The sequence below is a fragment of the Myxocyprinus asiaticus genome, chromosome 24 (genome assembly GCF_019703515.2).
Source record: "Myxocyprinus asiaticus isolate MX2 ecotype Aquarium Trade chromosome 24, UBuf_Myxa_2, whole genome shotgun sequence".
Lineage (NCBI taxonomy): Eukaryota > Metazoa > Chordata > Actinopteri > Cypriniformes > Catostomidae > Myxocyprinus > Myxocyprinus asiaticus.
Window position 1 is genome coordinate 17,724,036 of NC_059367.1, and position 27,018 is coordinate 17,751,053.

Sequence of the window (27,018 nt, forward strand, 5' to 3'; positions counted from 1 at the left end):
CGTGGAACTATAGAGATCAAGACAGAATCCTTTAAAAGCATTATTAATATCAATGGCTGAGGTAAATATTTCACCACCAGCAGATTTCACTGAGGGAATGGTAGTAAAAGACTCTCTCTGTTTTATATATCTAGCCAGAAGTTTTCCTGCCTTGTCCCCCAACTCAAAGTATTACTGTCTTGCCCTGAATAGCCAAAACTCCATTTTCCGCAACAAAATAGTGTTATATCTGTATTTCAATCCGGTCAATTCTCTGAGGCCATTAGAGGACATTCTGTGCTTCAGCTTTGCCTCGGCACTTTTAATATTCCCCTCCAATTCCACGAGTTCTTGTGCTTTGGATTTTTTGGTGAATGGGTCATACTGTGTGATCTGGCCCCTAAGAACAGCCTTAAATGCCTCCCAAGCCACGTCCACAGAGGATACTGAGGACCAGTTGGTCTCCATATAGACATTGATTTCAGCCTTTAACATTTGTTGGAATTCAGGATTTTGCAAAAGGGATACATTAAAGCGCCAACTATATCATTTCCTTTTCTCCATATGTGGTAACACCTCAGGCCGTGATCTGAGACTAAAATGCTTCCAATTGAGCAATCAGCAACCGATGAAATGAGGGATCGATTCGAGTAAATCTTATGGACTGATGAAATACATTTTTAGTCCCTCCCAGATGGGTTCAGAAGTCTCCAAATATCTGTAAGACCAAGATTTTTACACATCCTGTGAAGCATCAATGTTGCTCTAGGGGGCTTACACACTTTTGCTTCACTATGGTCAAGTGTCCATCAAAAGATTAAAGTCTCCTCACAATATTATATCATGAGGGGTGCCAGCGGCTTGCAACATCCCTTCAAGATCTATAAAAAAGCCCTGATCATCAACGTTAGGTGCATAAATATTAGCCAAAATAAGACTTTGCCCCTGAATTTCAGCTAAAACAATAATGACTCTTCCTAATTTATCTTTAAACTGTTTGAGACATTTGAATTGAAGATGTTTACTTATCAACAAAATGACTCCCCTGCTCTTACTCGAGCCAGCACTAAAGAAAAAATGCCCACCCCATATCTTCCCAAATTTTTCAGCTTCCTGCAGGGAAAGATGCATTTCTTGAAGAAACAATATATCATATTTCTTACACTTAAGAAGAGAAAGCATTTTTACGGGGTGCCCCAATCCATTAACATTCCACGTGGAGAGAGACAATCCACTCATATTAACATTTGATATTTTGGCATATAAGAAAGGTTTTTTATTGTGTGTCAAAAGCAAGATTATAAAGACCACATTCCATTAGTGCATCCATCAAAACCCGAACATCCCCCAGAACCAAACAAACAGAAAAAAGAAAAATGTGCACATTAACCCCGTGCACAACAGCGCCAACTGGCGTCTGACCCTCTAAACTCAAACAGTCCATGCACGCCTACGAGAACCCCTGCGACAAATTTGCCGTCGGATTACTCAAGTCCGGTGTTTCTATACAAATTTTGTGAGACAGAATTACACGGCAAAAGATAATCTATAAAACAAACTCCAGCCAATAGGCAGAATAAACACAAAGAGTGTGTCGATTCACCAAACAGTCAAGTGGATGTTCAGTGAGCCGGTCCACTCAGCTGCAACATGAGTGCAAACAAATGACTTAATCACTCCAATGTCTTGCAAGAAATACTCCACAAAACCAACTCCAGCCAATAGGAGGAATAAGTACACAGAACATGTAGATTCATCCATAAAACTGTCCTGAAGGTGTGTTACTCTACAAAATAAACTCCAGCCGCTAGGTGGAATTAGCACAAAAAAAAAAGTGCACAGTTTCCTCGAACAGTCCAGTGAATGTTCAGTGAGCCGGTCCACTCAGCTGCAACATGAGTACCACAAGATGACTTACTCACTCCACTGACTTTATGAAGAACATTGCTTGCTGTGGGCATGTGAATGTTTTACGGCCATCCTTAGCATCTATTCTCAATTTGGACGGAAATATTAGTGCAAAAGCGATCTTCCGTTGATGTAAATGTTTCTTGCATTCCTTGAATCGATCACGTTTCTCTCGTCGAATTCGCAAAGTCTGGGAAAAAGAAAATGCTGTGGTTTTTCCAAGAAAGCCTTCCTTTACTCCTCGCCTTGCATAACACAAGATCTTTATCGGATGTTCTCAGAAATTTTGCCAGAATTGATCGTGGCCTGTCTCCCTCCACAGCTCGCCGAGCAGGATCCCTGTGAGCATGCTCGATTTCCAGTTTATGTCGAGCAGGTTAGGAAGGAGCCCATCCAGGAATTTCACCATATCCTGACCCTCGTCGGCCTCAGGAATTCCAACGATACGGACATCATTCCGTCAGCTACGGTTCTCCATGTCCTCCAATTTATCCCATACACGCTCCAAATCCATCTTGGTCACTAGCAGATTAGCAGATAATTCCCTCTCTGATGACTCCAGATAATTGATCTGTTTCTCGACATCCCCCACTCTTGTAACCACCTCAGTGAACTTCGCCTCTATGGCAGTGATCAACCGACGTATCACAGCAAGATCCTCCAAGTCAGCAACAACCTTCTTCAGCATTGCCGACATGTTCAGCATCTCTCGCCACATTTCCCGCACCTCTCCGACTAAATCGACTCCAAGGCTCGCGGCCTGCTCGGAGGCGTCAGCTTGAGCACGTAAGTGTCTTTTAATGTCTCCAGATCCCGAGGACTTTAAATTCTTTGACATACTGTCCTCCTAGAACAGTTATGGAACAGAGTGTATCGAATCACACTGGTTTATGTCAGTAAAAGTGTTAAAACTAGCAAAGTGCGCAGAGCTCGTCGTTCACACGTCCGATCCTCACACGCCGTCACGTGACTCCCCCGATTTGATTTATAGATATATATTTAACAGATTTCTTTTATACTTCACCTCATACTGCATGAGCTGCTAAACTGTGCTGAATAGCAGCACATTTTCATCCAGGTCAGGCACAGAAATTTTCAAAATTATGATATTGTACCGCGACACAATACTTTTAGTACTGGTATACTGTGCAACCCTAATCTACATGCTGTAAGGATATGCTTTTAGAGCTAAGAGGTACCTAATCTCTCATACATGCAGTCTTCATGAGTAATATGAGCTAATTGCTCTTATTTTGTCTTTTGTCATCCTTCTTAATCACTGCCACTAATGCCACAACAGAGTCAGATTTATTTTAGCGCTCTGTTCATAATGTATAATTACATAATTAGTCTGCTACCATTAATTAATTGCAACCTTCTGATTAGAGCCATTGCATAAGGACTCTAAAACAGCCTGCATAGGAGTGGTTTACTGTGTGATTTAGCATTCTTCCTCTGTTTGTGTTTGTATGTGTTCAATCAGTACCTGCTGTGTATTTGCAGAGTAGACCATGACACCCCAAGGGTTGGGGAGAGCACCACCCTGCATGTTGAGGCACACGTTCTCACCGGGGCCCTCAGGATTTGAGAACAGACTCCAGACACACCAACTCACACACTGCATAAATGCTGCTCTGGGCACAGCCGTTGATGATATCTAGAGACAGGAATAGGGAGAGAGAAAGAAAAGAGATTTGTTTTAGAAATTTTGCTCTTTGTTCAGTCTTTTGCTTTTGCAGTTTAAATTAACTGAAGGACACACGCAGACCAGAACAGAAGATTTTAGAGCATTCCATGGAGTACAATAGGATATGTTTAACAGAATATCTAAGCTGTTCTTTTCATACAATGAAAGTGTAGAGTTACTGGGGCTGAAAAGCTCAAAAAATGACATAAAAGCACCATGAAACAAGTCCAAACATTTGGCCACACACTATATTCCAAGCCTTTTGAAACAATACAATGGATTTGCTTGAGGTAGAGACCAAAATTTAAGTTATTATCTGCTGAAAATCTTGCCCTCTGTGGAAACTAGGGCTGCAACTAACGATTATTTTGATAATCGATTAATCTAATGATTATTGGAACAATTATTTGACTATTAGGCAATTATTGCAACGATTAATCATTAGCTCTTAACCGATTATTCAACTTGTGACCTGACTTAAAAGGTTGTATTAAATGTGCTTACTAACAATAAAGAGGACAAAATGTTATTTTAAAAATACCTCTAAATGACATTCAAAGAATTAAAGGGAAGAAATACTTTTTATTAAGTTTAATTCAGTAAAGAAATTCACTGCAAAAAAAATCCTTAAAACAAGATAAATTTACTTTAGAAGCAACATATAAGATATTAAGAATTGCTTTAAGAGAATGTATCTTAAATATAAGTGTATTTTGTATATAAGTGTATTTTTTCACTTGGTTATACTTCTGTGAGTGCAGTAAAGATATAAAAAATATAATTATATTCAAGATCTGTTCTCTAAAAGCAAGTCTAAATATCTTATATGCTGCTTCTCAGGTGAATGCATCTTTTTTTAAAGGATTCTTATATATTTTGGAAAATATTTGTATTTTTAATATTATATTCAACATTCTCAGATAAAAAAACATTTCTTCTGCAGTATAGCTGCTAAAGTAAATGTATGTTGTTATAAAGGAGTTTTAGATATTTATATTGGAAAACAAGCCAAAACAAAAACAAATCAAAAACGTATTTTTTTGCAGTGTATAATGGGGCAAAGACTACCTCTCTCACCTTTCTGTTCACTTCAATCCATCTTTAACTCACAAAAAAACAAACTCTCTCTTCTTAATAAAGTTAAGTATTGCCAATTTTCTTCACAATAAGAAATGCACAGTGACGTACACCGATCAGCCACAACATTAAAACCACCTGCCTAATATTGTGTAGGTCCCCCTCGTGCCCCCAAAACAGCACCAACCCGCATCTCAGAATAGCATTTTGAGATGCTATTCTTCTCACCACTATTGTACAGAGTGGTTACCTGAGTTACCGTAAACTTTGTCAGTTCAAACCAGTCTGGTCATTCTCTGTTGACCTCTCTCATCAACAAGGCATTTTCATCCACAGATCTGCCACTCACTGGATGTTTTTTGTTTTTGGCACAGTTTGGAGTAAATTCTAGAGACTGTTGTTTGTGAAAATCCCAGGAGATCAGCAGTTACAGAAATACTCAAACCAGCCCATCTGGCACCAACAATCATGCCACGGTCCAAATCACTGAGATCAAATTTTTCCCCCATTCTGATGGTTGATGTGAACATTAACTGAAGCTTCTGACCCGTATCTGCATGATTTTATGCATTGCACTGCTGCCACATGATTGGCTGATTAGATAATCGTATGGATGATTGTTGGTGCAAGACGGGCTGGTTTGAGTATTTCTGTAACTGCTGATCTCCTGGGATTTTCACGCACAACAGTCTCTAGAATTTACTCCGAATGGTGCCAAAAACAAAAACATTAGTTTGAGCAGCAGTTCTGTGGACGGAAATGCCTTGTTGATGATAGAGGTCAACAAAGAATGGCCAGACTGGTTCGAACTCACAAAGTCTACGGTAACTCAGATAACCGCTCTGTACAGTTGTGTTGAGAAGAATGTCATCTCAGAATGCTATTCTGAGATGCAGGTTGACGCTGTTTTGGCGGCATGAGGGGGACCTACACAATATTAGGCAGGTGGTTTTAATGTTGTGGCCGATCGGTATTATGATTCAATAAATCGTGAGCCATCACATTATAATCTAGCTGCAGCAAACGTGCACTCGAGGGATGAGTGTTCCCGTGACAGAGTGTGCATCAGCTGGGTACAGTTTCAATCTATTCCCCCTTAGATTGGGAAATTCATGCAATTTATAGAAGAGGCGCTGACACACACAGAAATGCCAGTTTCGGAATTTGTAGCTATTTACATGATCTGCTTCCCTATTATTTGAACTTTAATAAAGCTATAACGCATTAAATAATACTGCATTAAAGATGTAACGCCGGGGTGTTTCCTTTAAAGACGCTTGACACGCAAGTTTTGCTTCAGGGGAGCAGCAGCTCCATCTCCACTTATTCCACAATGAGAGTGCTTCTGTATTTACTTATTTTGTATATTTGCATTATAATTCCCTCATACTTTGCAGTCTACATCACTTGAAACTGTTTGGAAAGTTTAGAGTGCATCTGGACTGTGAACTGTGTAATTCTTCCTCTACTCAGTCAGGCACAAACTGCAGTGCTGCTCTTGCACGTCATCATTAGAGTTTAATGTGATCTAAATTTACGTTAAATAAGATCAAACAACTATTCAACAACGAACATTTTTGTCGACAACTTCTTATTGTCGACGTTGTCGATAACGTCAACTAATTGTTTAGGCCCTAGTGGAAACTCTCAAATATCATTTGCATTCGTCTACATTTCTTGACATCATTGATTCTCATGTGTTCAGATATTTATGTCAAAGCTGCCGTTACATGTCTTGAGGTGCCATATTTGAATGTATATGAATGGAAATTAGATCTGAAAGCTACGGTGGAGGGCAACATTTTATGGAGTACTATAGAGCATGTACTGTATGGAGTACTTTTGTTACATCCTGCATGTGTATTTATGGTGTATGCACTGTCTTGTGTTCTAGCTGTTCCGTTTCTCTTTCTGTGCAGGTGGGTTCTGGTTTGCCTGCCTGTAAGCATGGAATTGGCCTCTCAATCAGCAAGTGCTTTTTAAAAGGTTGTGTCACCGCTACATAGAGGGCTCGCTCCAGATTTGGGCTTCATGTCTGAGAGCTCCATGGATTCTCCCTCCAGGCAGCAGACCAAATGTGTTTTAGCATTAAGCCAGTGTTTGATACTTTGATGTCTTGTGTGTTCTCTGCAGCTGCTATTGAAACTTCATTAGAAGTCAGAGCGAAGGGGTGACCTGCAATTTATTTTGCTGAGCCTATTTTGTGATTTGTTTTCGTTAGGTAGTGTGGAATAGCCTTTGTATTGTCATTTTCATTTGCTTTAGATTATTTATATTCTGAGTTTTGGTTGAGTTGTTTTTGTTTATTAGTTTGGCCTTTGGCTACCTTGAAGCCATTGCTTCACTTATTCCTATCTACAAATTCTCTATAACCCTGTTATCTTCCTTTGGTCCGATGGCAGGAATCCAACAAAACCCTCTTATTACGCCCTTAGCCACCAGATGGAGAGTAATGGTTTATGGTGCTTTTATGATTCATTTTTTGTACTTTTTGGAGATCGAAAGCCTTTAGTCACCAGCCACCTTCATAGTATGGCAAAGGGCAGCGTAGACATTTACCTAAATATCTTCATTTGTGCTCCAAAGAAGAAAATCATACAGGTTTGAAATGACATAATGGAAGGCTAATGACAGAATTTCATTTTGGACGAACTATACCTTTAAATCTCATAAAGTTATGCTATAGAAACAAATCTGACTTCACAAACATGCTCACTAACAAGCTAGCTATTTTGTTAGATATCAGGTTTATGCAATGTTTTCCTACAACTTTACTGTCTAACTAAGTAGGCCACAATCAGAGAACAGGACCCAGAGACCATACTTTGGCCTCTCCTTGAGTACTATTATAACACGATAAAAGAGAATGAGAACAAACGGCTCACACTGGATGGGAGATTGGACAGTGATTTCTTATTTGTAAGAAAATCGGCTGCCAAAAACACTTTACAGAATGAAACATCAGCCGTCATTATAATCACATTGAGAAAATAAACATCTCACTTTTGATCTCACAATATCTACACACGTGCACGCACACACACAACCTAAGCATAGAGAGTGAAATAAAATAAAGATGACTGATAAAATGAGAGAAAGGAGGGAGAACTGAGCTACCTCACGGCTAAGCTACAATCCCTTGGGATCAGGCATTAAAGCCAATCAATAAATGAGCTGGTCAGGCTCAGCTCACCATAATTAATCATGATAGAAAAAGAGCGAGGGAGAGAAGGAATTATTCACCCTTCCTCTCTCTCCTTCATGCTCACCTCTCTCTCTCTCTCTCTCTCTCTCTCTCTCTCTCTCTCTCTCTCTCTCTCTCTCTCTCTCTCTCTCTCTCTCTCTCTCTCTCTCTCTCTCTGGGGTTTGATATATCTGACCAGTGATATATAGGCTGTATAGTAAATACTATCCACTTCAGCAAAGAGCATTAATACAAGAGCTTTATCTCTCTCACAGAGATGTATTTCACACTTCACAGGATGAGAGGCTGGGAAAGAGAAAGACAATGAGAGAGAGTGAGAGATTTACTATAGCCTTTACTAATAGGAACAACAGTCCTTACGTTTCTCAGTTCTGCTATGGTATTTCAGACCCAAATACAAAAGTGAAAAATACATTCAATTTTGATTCTCCAAAAGATATTGTTACACCCTTGGAACGAGTCACTTCTCCTGAACATCACCAGAGGGCTCCTTCACCCGAATTCTAAAACTGTCACACCTGTTTCTCCTTAGTTTAATCACCTGTGGACTATTTAAGCACTGAACGCTATAGGATCAGTGCGAAGTATTGTTCTGCCCTGGCAAGCATTCTGAGCGTTTATTATATGACTTATATCTTCTGTGTTTGACTTGGATTCTGTTTATTTGGCCTTGCAGTTTGGATTTGATGTATTGATTGGACTGATCTCTCTGTGCTTTGATCTCTCGCCTGTCTTCCGATATTGGATTATTTAAATAATCAGTACTTATTACTTTTGGATGGACAGAATTTCTGATAATTCTGATTAATAATCAAATTCTCATAACATTTTCAGCAAGTTTCTGTACAAATGTTCGCTGAAACTGCTCCACCATTATTTGAATTAGATACTTTCAGATGAACCCAAAGCAACCTGTGGATTTTCAACATGATCACACAGGAAATCAGTTGCTTCAGAATTTTCATCTACCCTAAAATCAACCCCATTCAGCTAAATTACAGACAAGTGCCATCCCCCATCAGACATTTTTGCAGCAAATATGTACAATATATTTCTAAATAAAGCACTGGTTACATGAAATACTTTCTTTCCAATAGCAAGATATTCATAAAGGTGTAGACTCAGCACTGTATCACTTTAACAACTAAGAAGACAATTTCTTAAATTCCTTACATAATCCTTTGAAATTCAGATGTTTTAACTGAAGTTCCTCAGCTTTTGTTTAAACTGACAGGGTCTAAAGTTGGAAATAATCATTCCTACATAATTTACCCCCAGTCCTTCTTGTCAGATCCCAAGCTCCCCTCTCAACAAGTCAACATAATTTCATTTTGGAGCGTTTCCCATTCAGAAAGAGCTTTTGAGGAGATTGATGATGAATCTCTCTCTCTCTCTGGAGATGACTCTGATTAGAATGTCTTTTATATACCACATTAATTGCTATTTTTTTCCTGCCTGTTGATCAGAAAATGAGAAAAGGTATGGACACACAGCTGTAACATCTTGGAAGGCTAATGGAAATACAAATTACTTAAATATTTAAAACTACTGTAGGTGGGAAGCGGTGTAGTGCACGGTAGTTTGGAGCAAAAAGGACAGCATAGCAATATGAATATGACCTGAATTTTCACGAAAGGCAGACTGAAATGTAGCTGTTAAAAATTCACTCTAAGAATCACTTTGCATAACCTTTTTGAAAATGAAAAAATGACAGGAGGCAAAACTGAGAATTTATTACAATCAATCACACCCATATCAGATACACAGCAATAGAGCTGCAAGCAGAACTGTACACAAAAGCCATGTGCTTCAAAAGCACAATAGTCCATTTAGTGATGAAACACCCATAACTCATGGGTGTAAACATAATCTGAGGTATTGCCTCAGATTTCAACACTGCTCTGAACAACCTGCAGCAAGATTCAACAGACGTAAGCCTTCATAAGTAACTAGTGAAAACTGACAATCAAGTAACTCTTTCTAACAGCAGTAAACTCAAATCTGCCCAGAAAGTAACAAAGCATTGACATGGCACCCAAGTCAGTAATTATCACTAACATACAGCAACACCCTTTAGAGTCAGCTCCCACACAATAAATCAAAGCAGTGCTGAATCTTACCACTGCCAACTCTAAGAACACATTGATGCTGCTGGTTTTGGAAACAAGCAGAGCTATTAAAGTGGCTGGTGGTGTGGAGGATGGAGTGAGACTCTGGGCAGGGGTGCAATACTGCCGTGAGCTGCAGCCCAGTGTGAAGAACTGTCAGTGGGTGTGCGCTATGCTACATTGGGGCTGCCAGCAGGACTGATGGGAAGGGGATGAACAGGCCGAATAATAATGAAGTATCCATCCTTAAGTCCTCCTGAAGCAAAAACCCAGTCAGTACTGTGCTGGAAGTACAGAAGAACCCACTTTAAAGCTACTGAATAAACCATCTAAGAAGAATCTAGAATTGTTCTTGAAGTTCTAGACTTCAAGTTCTGTACAAACATTTTAATTTACTAAGCTTAAATACCAAATTGTAAATATACCAAACAAAAGATTTAATTAGACTGTGTCTGTGTTTTTAATCTTGTGTAGATAATTCAAGAATCTGGTATAAGGCCTGAAACATACACTAAACAAATACAGTACATAGACACAAATGTTTCTAGCTCCGGCTCGATTTCGTCTGTTGTCAGGTTGTAAAACATATCCGAAGTTTCATTCATTCGTATCATACATACGTAATTATAAATGTTTCATTTATAATTACGCGTTGCATTTTCAGCATTGCCACAAGGCGTCCTAAAGCAGACATTAGCATAACTGTCTCCTCCAACATTGGAAAGAAATCCTTGTCTCACTGAGCATTTTTGTCTTGTTTTCCAGTACAAATAAATAAAACATTCTTAAAGAAATATTCTGGGTTCAATACAAGTTAAGCTCAAATCGACAATGTTGATTACAAAAAAAAGTAATTTTGACTCATACCTCTTTAAAAAAGAAAAAAGAAAAATTTGTGGTTACAGTGTGGCACTTACAATGAAAGTGAATGGGGCCAATTTTGGCAATGTTTAAAGAAATATGAAGCTTATAATTTTAGAAATGTCTTCTGTTTAGACTCGTGTATTATTTGAGCTGTAAAGTTGTTTAAATCGTAATTTTTACAGTCTACGGTGTTGCATCTTCATGGCAACGAAGTTGTAAAATTGGATATAGCTTTACACAGAAAAGGTTAGTAAGAGAATTTATCACACTAAAATCAGGATAACACAAATTGTTTAGGTCTTGTTGTGATACCAATGAAACTGAGTATTTTAACATTTATTGATTGGCCCCATTCACTTCAATTGTATGTGCCCCACGGTAACACAATTCAGCTTAACTTGTACTGAAACCGGAATATTCCTTAAATCACAAGATAAATTTACTTTAGAAGCAAAATGACAAAAAGATATTATGTTTTTTATTTCAGAGAAATCTAACAAAATTTAATTACATATATGCTTAAAACAAGAAGTCAACTGGGTAAGAAAAAAAAACTTGACTCAAAAGTGGAGTTTATTTTTCTTAAATAGTTTTTTCTTGTTTTATGCATAAACCCCATTAAATTTGTTAGATTTCTCTGAAAACAAGACTTAATATCTTATTATATTCTGCATCAAGTAATTTTTTGTTGTTTTCAGGATGTTATATATTTTTACAGTATAATAAGACAAAAATATTTATTAAGATTTTATTTTTGGGGGGGGGGGGCAGTGAACAGCTGATTTTCTATTTCAGGTCCACTACAGTAATGGTGAAGCAAAGAGAATCTTGCAGAGCAAGATAGTTCAATTCTATATCAACAGAAGGGCGTGAATTTGCAATGCATGGGCCAAGCAACCAAGCCTGCATTTGAATGTTTCGGTAAAGTATGTTTCTGGTTTAAGCGTTAGCTTTATGGGAACCCTACATTTCCCAAAACAAAATATGAAACCAAAGCATGTTTAAACATCTACCCAAATATTTGCAAGTCTCAAAATGAGCATGTTAAGGCATTTGTTTCATTCAGCATGGTTTAAGTAGCATTTGTCATAATAATTTTTATGGTGTCAGGCAGAAATGTTGTTCTAAAGAGGGGTAGAATGAAGATCCCCATGAGACATAAGACAGTGATGTTATACAGTATGCATACAGTATATGATTTGCTTGTTGATTATCACATTGCTAAGATTCCACATGGCTTATATTTCATGTCAGATTATTACGGCGAGATACATATGAAGACTTTGATGCATCATTTTAAACAATACTACAGAGAGTGTCTCAAAGACAGAGCATCAAAGAACACAGGTGAAAGTCACTGTAGCAAATAAGAGGAATTCCACATCAAAAGTATGAGCTGCAACAATATCAAGGCAATATCTGAAGAACATAAATGTTAACTCGAAAATAAAGAGCAAACAAGCTAAATTTTACCACATATGAGAGTGAAATAGGGAGAAACAACAAATTGCTAGCGGCAGAAATTAAGCTTTATTAGTTTATACACAGAGTGAAGAATTAGAAAGTTATCGACCATAACGGTTCAAACAGTAAATTAAGACAGGAGACAGAATTCATCATACGAAAGAGATTAAGTGTGTAGAATCCTTACAGAAAAGTATTGAATTGCATAATCCAATCAAGGTGAAAGATCAAACGTCTTATACAGATGGCTGCCGGCTACTTCACAGCCATCAGACAGCCTAAGATCCATAATTCATAAGGCAGGACATCAGAGATGAAATGGTGTATTTTGGAAATCCAAAACCAATAATATAAGTGAGATCCATGCAGCACTGGAGTGTTGAGAAGACACCATGATTATGTCAAGGAAGATTGAATTACAAAAAGCAAAATGACTTTACACACAATTACAGTATGTCTGACAGATCATTCTGTTCTAACGATTCTTAACGATTTTTATTCATTATTTACATAAATATATTGTCTGTCTAGTTATTGTCTCAAATAGCCCAAAGTTAAATAGGAATATAAAGTCAGTCATTTCCAAATTGTTGCAGTCAAGAAACTCCTTTGACAGCAGCATTTTTATGAGTGAAATAATGTTCTCAGACATTTGGCTGCCGTTTTTACTCATAGATTGTTCAGCCATGTGGCGGGGACAAGGCGACGCATTGTTGGCTCTCAGCGTCATCATGGTGAAAAGCTGATGCCAAGCCTAGCCTTTTGCTCAGCAATTTTTCTGCTCACAAACATAGAACCGTCTTGCGTCTTTGTTTAAAAGCTCTTGGAAAATAGAGAAGAGGTATGACATGGTGTCTTACCAGGTGGCCAGGCCAAGGAATATCCATTAAAAAAAATGAAAAGAGAGATGTTTTAAGGCACTCTTATCTGTTACCCTCTTTGGCCACATACTGTTTTTTAAAGTCAACATGAAATATATTAGAACAAGAAAAATATATGAGCAGGAACTGGTGTTCCATACCAGAACTTAGTCAAGTTACACACCATTTTTTTTTTTTCCAAGTTTGAAAACAAGGCTGTGAAGGATAGAGAGTCAGTCCATTCAATGGGACATACAACACTGCCAGGCCAAAAAAAAAAAAAAAAGACACTGTTTGGATTTAAATAAGCAGTTCCCTATCTGTCACTCACTCGACGTTGTGTCGATGTAGTGACACTAGGGGTCACTCTTGGGAGCCCGAGACACCTCTAGTCTTTGATAAAAGGCCAATGAAAATTGGCGAGTGGTATTTGCATGCCACTCCCCCGGACATACGGATATAAAAGGAGCTGGTATGCAACCACTCATTCAGATTTTCTCTTCGGAGCCGAACGGTCATGCTCGCTGAGCTGAATTCCCACGACTGTTCATTCACCTCTGCTGGATCTGATGGCGCATTTCAGCGGCTTCTCCCCCCTCTGCACTGGTGCAATGCAGAGAACGCCCCTGGGCACTTTGGCAGAAATAAAATAATATATTTCTCTAAAAGAGTATATTTATCTAAAAGAGCGGCACACACAGAACATCTTTTTAAAGACGCGTTTTTTTAAAGATGCTTTTCCGATTGTGTGTTATTCCTGGTTGCGCTCGTTATCTCTCACCTTCTGACGGTCACGATCATTGTCTTTCATGTCTGGGCACTGCTCACGCGGAGACAGCGTTCGTGGATGGTCATGTTCTCATTGCGAGGACATGTCCATGGCAACGATGCGGTCACGGCTCGCCTTCGTAAGAAAGCAAGCCACCCCAGATGCTCCCCGTCTCGGTCCTTTTACCCACGTGTATGAGGCCAGCGTGGCTAGCACTGGGGGCGATTTGGGGACCTCAATGGGACCGCCTCCACCGGGTATCCACCCACGGACCTCCCATTCACCAGCATACTCGTCTGCCCCAATCGGGCTTCCGAATGAGTCCGCCAGCTCGTCTCACGGCGAGTTCGACCTCTTATTCCGAGCCCGCAAATGTGATGCGCTCTCGAGCGCAGCATCGGAGAGCGGGCTCGTCTAGTCAGACGCGGAAGCCTCAGCTGGGCTCCTCCCTTCGGGGATGACTGCCCAGTCACAGGCTGACGTGGAGATGATGACATGCTTTCCCGGGCAGCCGCGAGCGTTGGCTAGAGTGGAACCCTCTGCTCTTCCCTGAACCCTCACAGCTCGATGATTTGTTCCTGGGCTCGCGGCGCCGCTTAAAGCCATGCCTCGCCCCCGTTCCTTTCTTCCCGGAAGTGCATGAAGCGCTGACAAGGTCGTGGGAGGCACTTTTTACTGCCTGGTCCCGATCTTTTCAGCTTCCCCGCCCTCACTACCCTCGATGGTGGGGGGGCCAAGGGCTATTCGGCAATCCCCGGTGGATAAAGGCGCTCGCGGTGCACCTATGCTCGCAGAGCACCGCCACCTAGAGCGGGTGCCCAAAGCTAAGGCCTACGGTGCCGCTGGACAAGCCGCCTCTGCCCTGCATGCCATGGCTCTCCTGCAAGTCCGCCAAGGCGCTAAAGGAACTGCACGAAGGTAGTTCCGCCACGGGATTGATGCAGGAACTGCGCTCGGCGACTGACCTCGCTCTCCGAGCAACGGAGGTCACGGCATGGTCTCTCGGGCGGACCATGTCCACATTAGTGGTCCAGGAGCACCAACTTTGGCTCAACCTGGTCGAGATGTGTGAGGCCAACAGGACACGATTCCTTGCTGCCCCATCTCCCAGGCTGGCATATTCAGTGACACCGTCAAGGACTTTGCCCAGCAGTTCTCGACGGTGGAGCAGTAGACGGATGCTAGCCGGCATATCCTGCCCCGGTGCGGCTCAAGATCCTGCACCCCGTCTACTCGTCGCCAAGGGCGTCCCCCTGCGGTGACTGCACCGGCTCCGCCGCAGCCCGCCCCTTCGGCCCGGCCCCGGCGTGGAGCCCACTGCAGGAAGCAGACGCCACCCATCTCGCGGCCGCCCAGAACCAGTGAAAGGCTTCAAAGCACCCTTGAGACGGTCAACCCAGGGACGACAAAACCCGCTGCTCTGGAGCTGGTAAGCAGACCTCTCCATCTTTTTGTTACCTTTTGCATTTAATTGCGCTGCATGCCCAAGTGGCTGCAGTACTCAAGAGTTCAGCAAGAGCGGTTTCCTTGTTCCCTGTGTCACGTATCCGGTGTGCACAGCCATCATCACGACCACCGTCCACCACTCTTTTTGGCAGGTTTGGCGCTCCAGCGGCGATCTCCCACCCCTGAGTGCCTAGCTGTGGCACAAATCCGCCACCGATGTGACAGTCTCCACGGGTCACGAGGACAGGCCTCTTCCTCCCCCATCCCAGGCTGTTCCGGGGGTGGTCACAAGGAGCCAGGTAAGTGCTTCGATGTCCTTAGACTCAGCACGGCCACGACATGGTGTGGCACCTCGAGCTCCGCCCCGCCGCGAGGCCCCACCTGCTGGTACGTCCAACAACATTGTCCCTTTGGTCCCCTTGCACGGAACTTGGATGCGTGGCTTGCGCTTTCCAATCCGTCGCGATGGCTGGTCCGGACCGTCCGACTCGGCTACACGATTCAGTTCGCCGGGCACCCGCCAAGGTTCAGCGCTGTCCACTTCACCTTGGTGAAGGACGAAAACACTGCTACCTTGCGTGGAGATCGCTACCCTCCTACGGAAGGGCGCGATAGAACCTGTCCCTCCAGCCGAGATGAAGAAGGGGTTTTACAGACCCTACTTCATCGTACTGAAAAAAGGCGCTGGGTTTTGGCCAATCTTGGACCTGTGAGTACTGAACTGGGCTTTACACAGACTCCCGTTCAAGATGCGGACGCAAAAACGCATTCTGGCAAGCGTCCGGCATCAAGATTGGTTCGCTGCGGTAGACCTGAAGGATGCGTACCTCCACGTCTCGATCCTTCCTCGACACAGACCCTTCCTGCGGTTTGCATTCGAGGGTCAGGCATATCAGTACAAGGTCCTCCCTTTCGGCCTGTCCCTGTCTCCTCGCATCTTCACGAAGGTCACAGAGGCAGCCCTTGCCCTGCTAAGGGAGGTGGGCATTCGTATTCTCAACTATCTTGACAGCTGGCTAATCTTAGCTCACTCTCGGGACATGTTGTGCGCACACAGGGACTTGGTGCTCTCACACCTCAGCCGACTAGGGCTTCGGGTCAACTGGGAAAAGAGCGAGCTCCTCCCGGTTCAGAGCATCTCTTTTCTCGGTTTGGAGTTGGACTCTGTCTCTTTAACAGCGCGCCTCACGAACGAGCACGCCCAGTTGGTGTTGGTATGTTTGAAGGCGTTCAAACAGAAAACAGCGGTTCCACTGAAACTTTTTCAGAGGCTCCTGGGGCATATGGTATCGTCAGCGGTGGCCACCCCACTCGGGTTGATGCATAAGAGACCGCTTCAGCACTGGCTTCAGATTCGAGTCCCGAGATGGGCATGGCGCGGCGGGACATATTGCGTGATCATCACGCCGGTCTGTCACCGTCTTTTCAGCCCTTGGATCGACCTCTCGTTTCTACGGGCAGGTGTTCCCCTAGAACTGGTCTCCAGGCACGTCGTGGTCATGACGGATGCCTCCAAAACGGGCTGGGGCACTGTTTGCAACGGGCACGCATCCACCAGCTTGTGGACGGGCCCACGACTGCATTGGCACATCAACTGCCTCGAGTTGTTGGCAATTCTGCTCGCCCTGCGGAGGTTTTGGCCGTTGATCCAGGGCAAGCACATGTTAGTTCAGACAGACAACACGGCAATGGTAGCATATGTCAACCGCCAAGGCGGTCTGCTCTCTCGTTGTATGTCACAACTCGCCTGCCGTCTCCTCCTCTGGAGTCAGCAGCACTTCAAGTCACTGCGAGCCATTCACATCCCGGGCAACCTCAACACTACAGCAGATGCGCTGTCATGACAGGTTACCTTCAGGGGAGAGTGGAGTCTCCACCCTCAGGTGGTCCAGCTGATTTGCAGTTGATTCAGACAGGCACAGGTGCACCTGTTCGCCTCCCAAGAATTCTCCCCACTGCCCGCTCTGGTACGCCCTGACCGAGGCCCCCCTCGGCATAAATGCGCTGGCACAAAGCTGGCCCCCAGGCATGCGCAAATATGTGTTTTCCCCCAGTGAGCCTACTTGCACAGACCCTGTGCAAGGTCAGGGAGGACGAGGAGCAGGTCGTCCTGGTAGCACCCTACTGGCCCGCCCAGGCGTGGTTCTTGGACCTCATGCTCCTCGCGACCCCTTTTAGGGACCAGGTGGTGAACCTGCGAGCACTGCCTCAGGAGGAGGCAGACCCAGCCCTGTCATTGCTGTGTCCGGTGTGCGCTATACGCATCTATTGGGATCGCACGTAGAGCTTTAGGATCTCCGAGCAGCTCTTTGTCTGCTTTGGTGCACAGCGGAAAGGAAGCGCTGTCTCCAAGCAGAGGATCGCCCACTGGCTCATTGACGCCATAACTATGGCATATCATGCCCAGGACGTGCCGCCCCCAGTAGGGCTATGAGCCCATTCTACCAGGGGGGTAGCGGCCTCCTGGGTCCTGGCCAGGGGTGCCTCTCTAACAGACATTTGCAGAGCAGTAGGCTGGGCAACACCCAACACCTTTGCAAGGTTCTACAACCTCAGGGTGGAACCGGTTTCGTCCCAGGTAGTGGCACGCAATACAAGTGGATAAGCCTGGGATAGCCGGCCGGGTGTATCGCTTGCACATAGCCCCTTCCACCTCCTTTTGAGCTGAAGACATGCGCCATTAATTCCCAGTAGTGTTCACAACTTTGTTCCCTGGTTGACTTCCTCCAAGCCCTGTGGCAGTCGAGTTTTCGGAGAGACTCGCTGCCGGCCCAGTACACGTGCTAACTAAGAGTCCTGTTCTGGGGTCGGTTCTCCACATGTGGCAGTTCCCTGTAAGGCTAACCCCATGCGATATATATCTTCCACTGTTCGTTTTCCTGTTGGCAAACTGCGTCTTCCTTGGGCAGAGCCCCTCTGCCCCAGTCTCCATGTTTGTAGTAACTCCTCCCCCGGTGGGTAGGATCTACCTTGAAGACTCTCCACATTACATTTACATTTACATTTATTCATTTGGCAGACGCTTTTATCCAAAGCTACTTACAAAAGAGGAAAACATAGGCGAATCATCTTAGGAGACAGTGGCATGAAAAGTGCTGTATTACAAAGTATCACTAGCATCATAATAGTATTCAAAACAGAATAAAATGCAACAGAATTTTTTTTTTTTTTTTTTAATGACTGGTTTAGTGCTCATGGAAAAGATGTGTTTTTAGTCATTTTTTGAAGACAGAGAGTGAGTCAGCTTCACGGATGGAGTTGGGAAGGTCGTTCCACCAATGTAGTACGATGAAGCTGAAAGTATGGGAAAGTGTTCTGGTGCCTCTTTGTGTTGGTACAACAAGGCGACGTTCCTTAGCCAACCGCAGGCTTCTAGTGGGCGCGTAGCTCTGCATAAATGATTTAAGGTATGCTGGAGCAGACCCGGTGACTGTTCTGTATGCCAGCATCAGAGCCTTGAATTTGATACGTGCATCAACCGGCAGCCAGTGGAGAGAGACAAGGAGTGGTGTAACATGTGCTCTCTTTGGTTCATTAAAGACCAGACGTGCTGCTGCATTCTGGATCATTTGGAGGGGTCTAATTGCACATGCAGGGAGGCCTGCAATGAGAGCATTACAGTAGTCCAGTCTAGTTATGACAAGTGACTGGACAAGCAGTTGTGTGGCATGTTCAGAGAGGAAGGGTCTTATCTTCCTGATATTTTAGAGTGTAAATCTACATGATCTTGCGGTCTTTGAGATGTGGTCTGTGAAATTGAGTCTGTTGTCGATGGTTACCCCTACATTTCTGATTGATTTGGAAGGCGTTACTGTAGTTGCACCCAGCTGGACGGTGATGTTGTGTTCAACAGCAGGGTTGGCTGGAAAGACAAGGAGTTCAGTCTTGGCTGGGTTGAGTTGCAGGTGATGCTCCTTCATCCAGGCCAAGATGTCCGCCAGGCAGGCAGAAATTCGAGCAGTCACTGTGGTGTCGATGGGCTGGAAAGACAAGTAGAGTTGCGTGTCATCAGCGTAGCAGTGGTAAGAGAAACCATGTGCTTGAATGATGGGTCCCAGTGATGTTGTATATATAGAGAAGAGAAGTGGCCCAAGCACTGATCCCTGAGGTACCCCAGTAAGTAGCTGATGTGGCTTGGATACCTCACCTCTCCAGGCTACCTTGAAGGACCTACCTGAGAGATAGGAATTAAACCAGTCAAGCACAGTTCCTGTGATGCCCAGCGAGGAGAGGGTAGAGAGTAAGATCTGATGGTTGACTGTGTCAAAGGCTGCAGAAAGGTCCAGCAGAATCAGGACTGATGATCTGGATTCAGCTTTCGCCTGTCTCAGCGACTCAGTGACAGACAGCAGGGCAGTCTCAGTGGAATGTCCACTTTTAAAGCCTGACTGATTGTCATCCAGCAGCTTGTTCTGTGAGAGACAGGCAGAGATTTGATTGAAAACTGCCCTTTCAAGTGTTTTTGCCATGAATGGGATGAGAAAGACTGGTCTGTTGTGTTCTATTTGTGTGGGATTAAGTGCGGGTTTCTTCAGCAGCGGGGTTACTCGAGCCTGCTTAAATTTAGTGGGAAAAGTGCCTGTAAGTAGAGATGTGTTAATTATGTGTGTGAGTGCAGGTAGGATGGACGGAGAAATGGCCTGGAGAAGGTGAGAAGGAATGGGGTCAAGGGAGCAGAGAGTGGGCTGGTTGGAGAGGAGGAGTTTAGAGACCTCAGTGTCAGTCAGAGAAGAGAACATAGAGACAGAAGAGTTGCATACAGGAGACAGGTGTTTGACAAGGTGTGGTGCTGAGAATGTATTGCTGATGGTTGTAACCTTATTAGTAAAAAATGTGGCGAAGACATCTGCTGTCAGTGATGTGTCAGGCGGTGGAGGGGGAGGGCAGAGAAGTGTGTTGAATGTTCTAAACAAGCTGCGAGTGTCTGTGGTGCTGTTGATCTTGTTCTGGTAATAGGAGGTTTTTGCAGATTTAACGTTATCTGAAAAAGTTGCAAGCAGGGACTGATATTTACCTAGATCTGCTGGATCTTTAGATTTCCGCCATCTCCTCTCAGCTGCCCTGAGGTCAGTCCGATGTTCACGAAGGACGTCAGACAGCCAGGGGCTGGGTGGTGTAACACGTGCTGGCCTAGAGGAGATAGGACAGATGTTGTCTAGACAGGTTGTTAAAGTAGAGCTTAGTGTGTCTGTGGCAGTGTTTACATTAAGCGTGGTAAATACATTTTGTGTAGGAAGAGATGTAGAGACAGCAGTGGAAAGGCGAGAGGGTGAGAGGGAACGGAGGTTATGGCGAAAGGAAACCAATGGTGGAAAGACCATGTGACGTATTTTTCCACTTAAATATCCCCCCTCTCTTTGGGCGAGTTGTGGTCTCCGCGGTGTCTTCCCCTTGCATCTATCATGCATAGTGCCCACAGTACAAGCCTGTGGAGGCAGTTTTATGATCTGGGGTTGCTTCAATTGGTCAGGTCTAGACTCAGCAACATTATGCGGCAATAAAATGAAGTCAGCTGACTACCTGAATGTACTGAATGACCAGGTTATCCCATCAATGGATTTTTTCTTTCCTGATGGCACAGGGATATTCCAGGATGACAATGCAATGATTCATCTGGCTCAAATTGTGAAAGAATGGTTCAGGGAGCATGAGGAATCATTTTTACACATGAATTGGCCTCTACAGAGTCCTGACCTTAACCCCATTGAAAGTCTTTGGGGTGTGCTGGAGAAGACTTTATGGAGTGGTTCGATTCTCTCGTCATCAATACAGATCTGGGCCAAAAATGAATGCAACTCTGGATGTAAATAAATGTTGTGATGTTACATAAGGTTGTCAAAACAATACCATGACGAATGCATGCCATAATCAAAGCTAAAGGCAGTCCAACGAAACATTAGAGTATGCCATTTTTTATTTTTTTTGGCCAGGCAGTGTATCTACTGTAAATGTTAAACATCATGTCTAATTATCACAACCCATTTTATCCAGAGTTTTCTGTCTTTCTGTGAATTTAACTGGCATGACATATTCTTAAATTTGGTCAGCTGAACCATCGACACCAAGAAACAATAAAACCCATTGAACAGACTTTGCTTCTATCTTTCACAGTCTCGTTTTCAATCGCGAAAAAAATAAATATGGGGTCTACCTTGACTAAGGTCTATGGACCAACACAGCTGTGTGATTTCTGCATGACAGGTGGTTCGAGGATATTAAATGAAAAAAAGGCTTGGTGACCTCAGCTAAATAAGAAAGTTGTTTCAGAGGTAGTGCAAGTCATTACATTTAGATAAAAAATTACAAAGACAGAAAAAGAGTTTGAGTCACCCCAAATACAATTGCAAGATTTGAAGATTTACGTAATATGCCATTGTGTCACAGTATTAAAAGCACTTCACGGTGTTTTTTGGTCAATTGCTTTCTTTTATTTATGGTTAAGGATGTGCTTTTAAAGTCTTAACACTAAATAAGCATAACTAATGTGAAATACATTTATGAAAAAGCTGATTTTATACCCTCTCCTTTCTCGTTGCTTTTGCAGACTAAACACTGTGAGATTACTCAGTCACTCTGCACCCAACAAATGAAAAGTGAAGTGCTAAATTCTCTAGTTTAAGGACTTGAAAATGAAGTCTGATGTCTGGAGAGAGGTGGCAAAAGGAAGACAGGCAGAAGGAGAGAGGGATAGCGGAGGATAAAGACTGAAATATAAGGCAATAGAGAAAACCAATATGATTGAGAGAAATAGTAGGTGAAATCTCAGGTGGAATAGGTAAATGGGATGTTCCTGGCAGGGAGGCCACCAGAGAAGTTGGAGGCAGGTATTCTTTAGCTTAACTCGACTTATCTTTCACCCGAGAGCACTTCCCAGGAGAATTGCCCAATCCAACACACATACACACCCAGAAGTATGTGCTTAGATCAATGCAAACAGGAAAGGTTTGAAAAGTGTGGCTCCCTGGGACAGAGCGAACTCCCAGCAGGCTAGAAACAAGGTTTATGAACTTCTCTGTGGGAGAAATTGACATTCATACTAATTAGTCTACCTTTGTTTCACTGTTCCCACTCTCCCATGCAAACCCCTGGAGAGAAGGCATCAGACCCTGGGGTAGCGTGACCTCTCTGTTCTGCTAAAAATAGCCCCACAATGCAGAAGACACAAGCTTGCTTACCGTGTGATTTTTGATTAACATTTAATTAACATTTGTGTAACATTTCCGACAAAAAGAAAAAATACAAATGAAAGAAAAATTTATAAATAAGCTTTACTGCTCTGATTGGAGCTGCAATCATCTTTTTATCGCACAACTGTGAGAGCTCAGCCAGATATCTAGGAAATCGGGCCTTAATGAGGGACTGAATGAACAGAGTGGACAAGAAAAAGAGAGTGTGTTAGAGGAGAAACTGAGAGCGAGAGAGAGTTTATATAAATCTAGAATCTAGATTCAAGAAAAAACAAACAAAGCACATGACTTATAAAAACAATCAGCAACCCTTTCAAAATGCAGAAATGCTGTTTGTTTTGCCACAGATGTGAGGGTGCATGGGTAAATGTAAGCCGATGTGGTTGTGTAAAAGCTCAACAGCATTGCATAATTTACAAGGATGGGGATGAAGTTGTGCATGCAGAAAGTTGGCCACAATTTACTCAACGCAAAATGTAAGTGAAATAGAGCTTTATCCATCACTGACTTTGCTCTCAGTCTCGAGAAGGGGCCCGACACAGAGGCCACACTCGCTAACAGGAGAAGTATCTTCTTCTGTGAACCACGGAGGCCTGAATTTAACCAGTACAGCTCAGCTGCAAATATAAATCATGCTACTTACCAAAGCATGTAGAAGTGCTGTTGTAAAAGAGCTGGACATCAGGGGTAAATCAATCGCAGAGGCTCCATTGATTTCTGCTCCAATAGCTTTGGTCTTAGCTCGCTCTCTCGCTCTCGCTCTCTCTCTCTCTCTCTCTCTCTCCAATAGATAAAAGAGTTAAGCTTTTCATCTAGCATTGTTTAATATGGAACATAAGCTTACCAACAGCAAGTATTAACTACAGAGCCTCACACATGACATGCAGGAAAAATAATATTTTGTGGCCATGAATTAAGAATTCAATCCCACGACTTATTAATACCTGAGAACATTTTATTAATTCGTGCCCTCATTTTAGTTAAATCGTGGCCATGATTTACTAATTCGTGCCCTCGTTTTAGTTAAATCGTGGCCATGTTTTACTAATTCGTGCCCTTGTTCTAGTTAAATGTGACCAGTTCGTTCATTAATTTATTACTCTTGCTCCTCCCTTGTGAAACATGCTACTTCGCCGTTACAGCCAACTCCCCTTTGAAGCCGTTGCCATATGCTCTTGATTGGCGAATTAATTAACTGCATTATCAGTTTGCTAAACAGTTTGTGAAACAGATTTAGAGCTGATTGAGACTTGATTGAATTCATAACAGCAGCCATAGTTGTCTCTTTACTACATACAGTAAAAGGTTGATGGATTCATCAAAATGCAGGCACGAACTGGTAAAACGTGGCCACGATTTAACTAAAATGGAGGAACGAATTGGTAAAATGTGTCCATGATTTAACTAAAACGAGGGAGCGAATTGATAAAACGTGGCCACGATTTAACTAAAACGTTATTAACCAATATACTCTGTAATTAACCAATGCTGGGTATCTTCTCATTTTCCTCTGCTTCAGGAAGAGATTTCACTCTTGATTTAAACCAGAAGACTGCTTGAAAACATGCTCTATATGGATCAGGATGGATTCACAGAAGCTTAAAAAGAACAGTTCTTTTGACAATTGCTGCTTATTTTTGCTTCCTTTGATGTCATAGCTCATGATTTTTAACAGAAGCGAATGGCTGGGTACTGCACGTTTTTACAGCACGATCAAACAATTAGCTTTGTCATGATGTCATTTTTCGGTGTCACCAGCACAATCAGTCACATGGCATTTATGAATCAGGTGATTGGCTTAAAATATCAAAATCTACGATCCCCCCATAAGTTAAGATGGCATCCTCCAGGTCTCATACCTCTGGGGGGTGCTACGCCAGCGAGCAACTGCCACTGAGATGAATGGGAATGATAACGATAACGAATAGCTCTTTCCAGGTATTATAGTCCTCCTTGATCAAATAAGCACACATATTTAACTGATATACGTTCCATCACTATCCTAGTTCATATTGTGCACAATCTAAACTCAGGATCACAACACCATCAAGTGTTTGTGTAAGCGTGTCACAAACCGCTTCCATTGCATTCGTTACTATATAATAATCTGACCGGCTGCACTCATCCTTCCTCCAGGTCTCAGAGGAGAGCCCCTTTTCACACCGGTATCAGTGTTTTTGCATGAAAGCCGCTGTAACCCAAATTATCTACTGGCCGCAGGACAAATGCGGGGAAGTCTCTGGTTCATTCTCCGTTATCCATGAGCCACTGCTAGCAGAAGACCAGCAACAAAAACCCACATCGCCCGGGAGCAGGCCCTCAGCATCACGCAACACTTTATTGCATTACCGCGGCTTAACTGACAGAGGCTGATCCAGAAACATTAAAAGCAGCATTTCAGACCGAACACGGATCTTGTTCAAGCTGCCGCATTGGAAAATTGGTGTTGACAGACCAGCATTAGGAGCTATCTGTACAGGGGAACGGTTGTCAGTCCTGTACGGCTACAACTCAAGCAGAGAAAGAAAGACAGCGAGATAGAGAGAGCAGTATATGAGAATTTCTGGTAAACAAAGAGAGAAAAAAAAAAAACAGCCAGCACAAAATGAAATTAATGCTTCTCATGTCAAACAGCTGACGATCTTGATGACAAGGATTCCAGAAACAGCTTCTAAATATAAGTCAGTAAAGTGCAGAAAAATGTGATCAGGGTAATGCAGAAAGACAAATTAAGAAAATGGTGTTTTAAGGTCAGATGTTTGAGTGATTGAGGTTCGCTGTGCTCAAGATTTAGTACTAAAACTCTCTTTGTGCTGAGTCAAACCGGATCATGCCAAGTGAGCAGTTCATCTTTCTCCTCTCTCCCTCCCTTTCACTTAATGTACACTACACTATAGTTTCTCAGGATATGTTCAAAAAAGTTATTTTACTACTTCAGCAGTATAATGTATGTATACAGTGCACAGTATGCAAATTTTCTGTAAGCACAGAATACCTGTATGACATAATACTGTATAAAATAAATAGTGCATACTGTGTGGAATATTATATCTCACAATGTAAAGTGCTTGACTTGACCTTCCATTTCCTGTGTGATGAATGCAATAGAAGTCACTTCTGCTGTTATTTTTAACATCTCTTTCTTGACTCATTATTTGATCAGACTGCCAAATGACAGTTTTACACAAAATTGGATTAAAAAAACCATAATAACTATGGCTGTCAATTGATTACACTATGTAACACAATTTTTGTTCCTGGGTAGTAAGTGTTATTTCTCAATTGCTTATGCCTCAAAAGTATAGAAAATGGCTATTATTCCCCACAAACTTTGCTTTTGTGACCAGGACAGTGATATTTTGAAATGTACCTATTTCCAATGAGAAAACGGGTAAATTTGTGTCTTTTCTTTCACATAAAGTCAGAAAAAAACAACATATGTCTGTCCTGGTCACAAAAGCAAAGTTTGTGGGGAATAATAGCCATTTTCTATGCTTTTGAGGCATAAGCAATTAGGAAATAACACTTACTACCCAGAAAAAAATAAAATTGTTACACAGTGTTATCAAATTAATTACATGCCGTTAATCGAATTAATAGACATTAATTAAAAAGGATTCCAATGAAAGATAATTCAATATAACTAATAAACAATAATTCAAATAATTATAAATATAACATATAGGCTTATAATAAATACAATAATTCAGATTTAAATATATTGCATTATTGTGGAAGTCGAAAGCAATCCATTTTGCAATGAGTTGGTCAATCTTTCCTGTTCTCACAGGACATGTTCTTGCATTCTTGCATGTTCAGAATGCTTTCTGGGTGTCTGGTTTTCAGAGTCATAAGCCATTATTTGCTGAAATTTTGAAAATCGTGTATTGAGACCCCTACATTTAGTCAAGAATGCATTCTGTGTGACCAGCTATCATTCTATGCTGCTTGTGAGACTTGATGGGCCGCACGGACTACCCCCTGATGACGCGGCTCAGAAAAAAACACAAAGTAACGTACTTCAAGCTTGAATTGCTCCGATGGTAGGAAAATCTGTATTTTTATTACTGAATTTACATACAGGTTTTTTTTTTATATAATTAAATCTCACTAAACACATTAAATCAACAGCCCTATTAATAACCTTTTTTTTTTTTTTCAAGATAACTTGATGGCACTCGTTGAATTAAACATGCAATGTGATGAGGTCATGTGATAATCATAGAGAGGTCAACAATGTAGCATATTAATATTTGAAATGTGTTTCATGGAATAATGACTATTGTTTCACTTACAATTGTTTTTTTTTTTTTTTTTTCAAATAGTTGGCAGTAGCCTATACGATGTATACTGTGCAGTATTCAGTATGTAATAAGCTAGTATTCCATTCCGTACACAGCCTCAGTCTCTGTCTCTAGCAAGGGAGTTTCACAAGGCTGTGCAAGTTTATATCCCACTATAATA

At 42.3% G+C, this 27,018-nt stretch overlaps 1 long non-coding RNA gene and 1 pseudogene across 1 annotated transcript; both read right to left on the reverse strand.

Moving 5' to 3' along the window:
- Positions 1–27,018, reverse strand: part of LOC127415376 (nephrocystin-4-like) — a 185,080-nt pseudogene that overhangs the window by 141,086 nt on the left and 16,976 nt on the right.
- Positions 18,553–20,493, reverse strand: LOC127414883 (uncharacterized). Its single transcript, XR_007892866.1, has 3 exons — positions 20,382–20,493; positions 19,542–19,779; positions 18,553–19,347 (listed from the first exon to the last, which is right to left on the reverse strand). It is a non-coding gene; the product is annotated as an uncharacterized LOC127414883 (long non-coding RNA).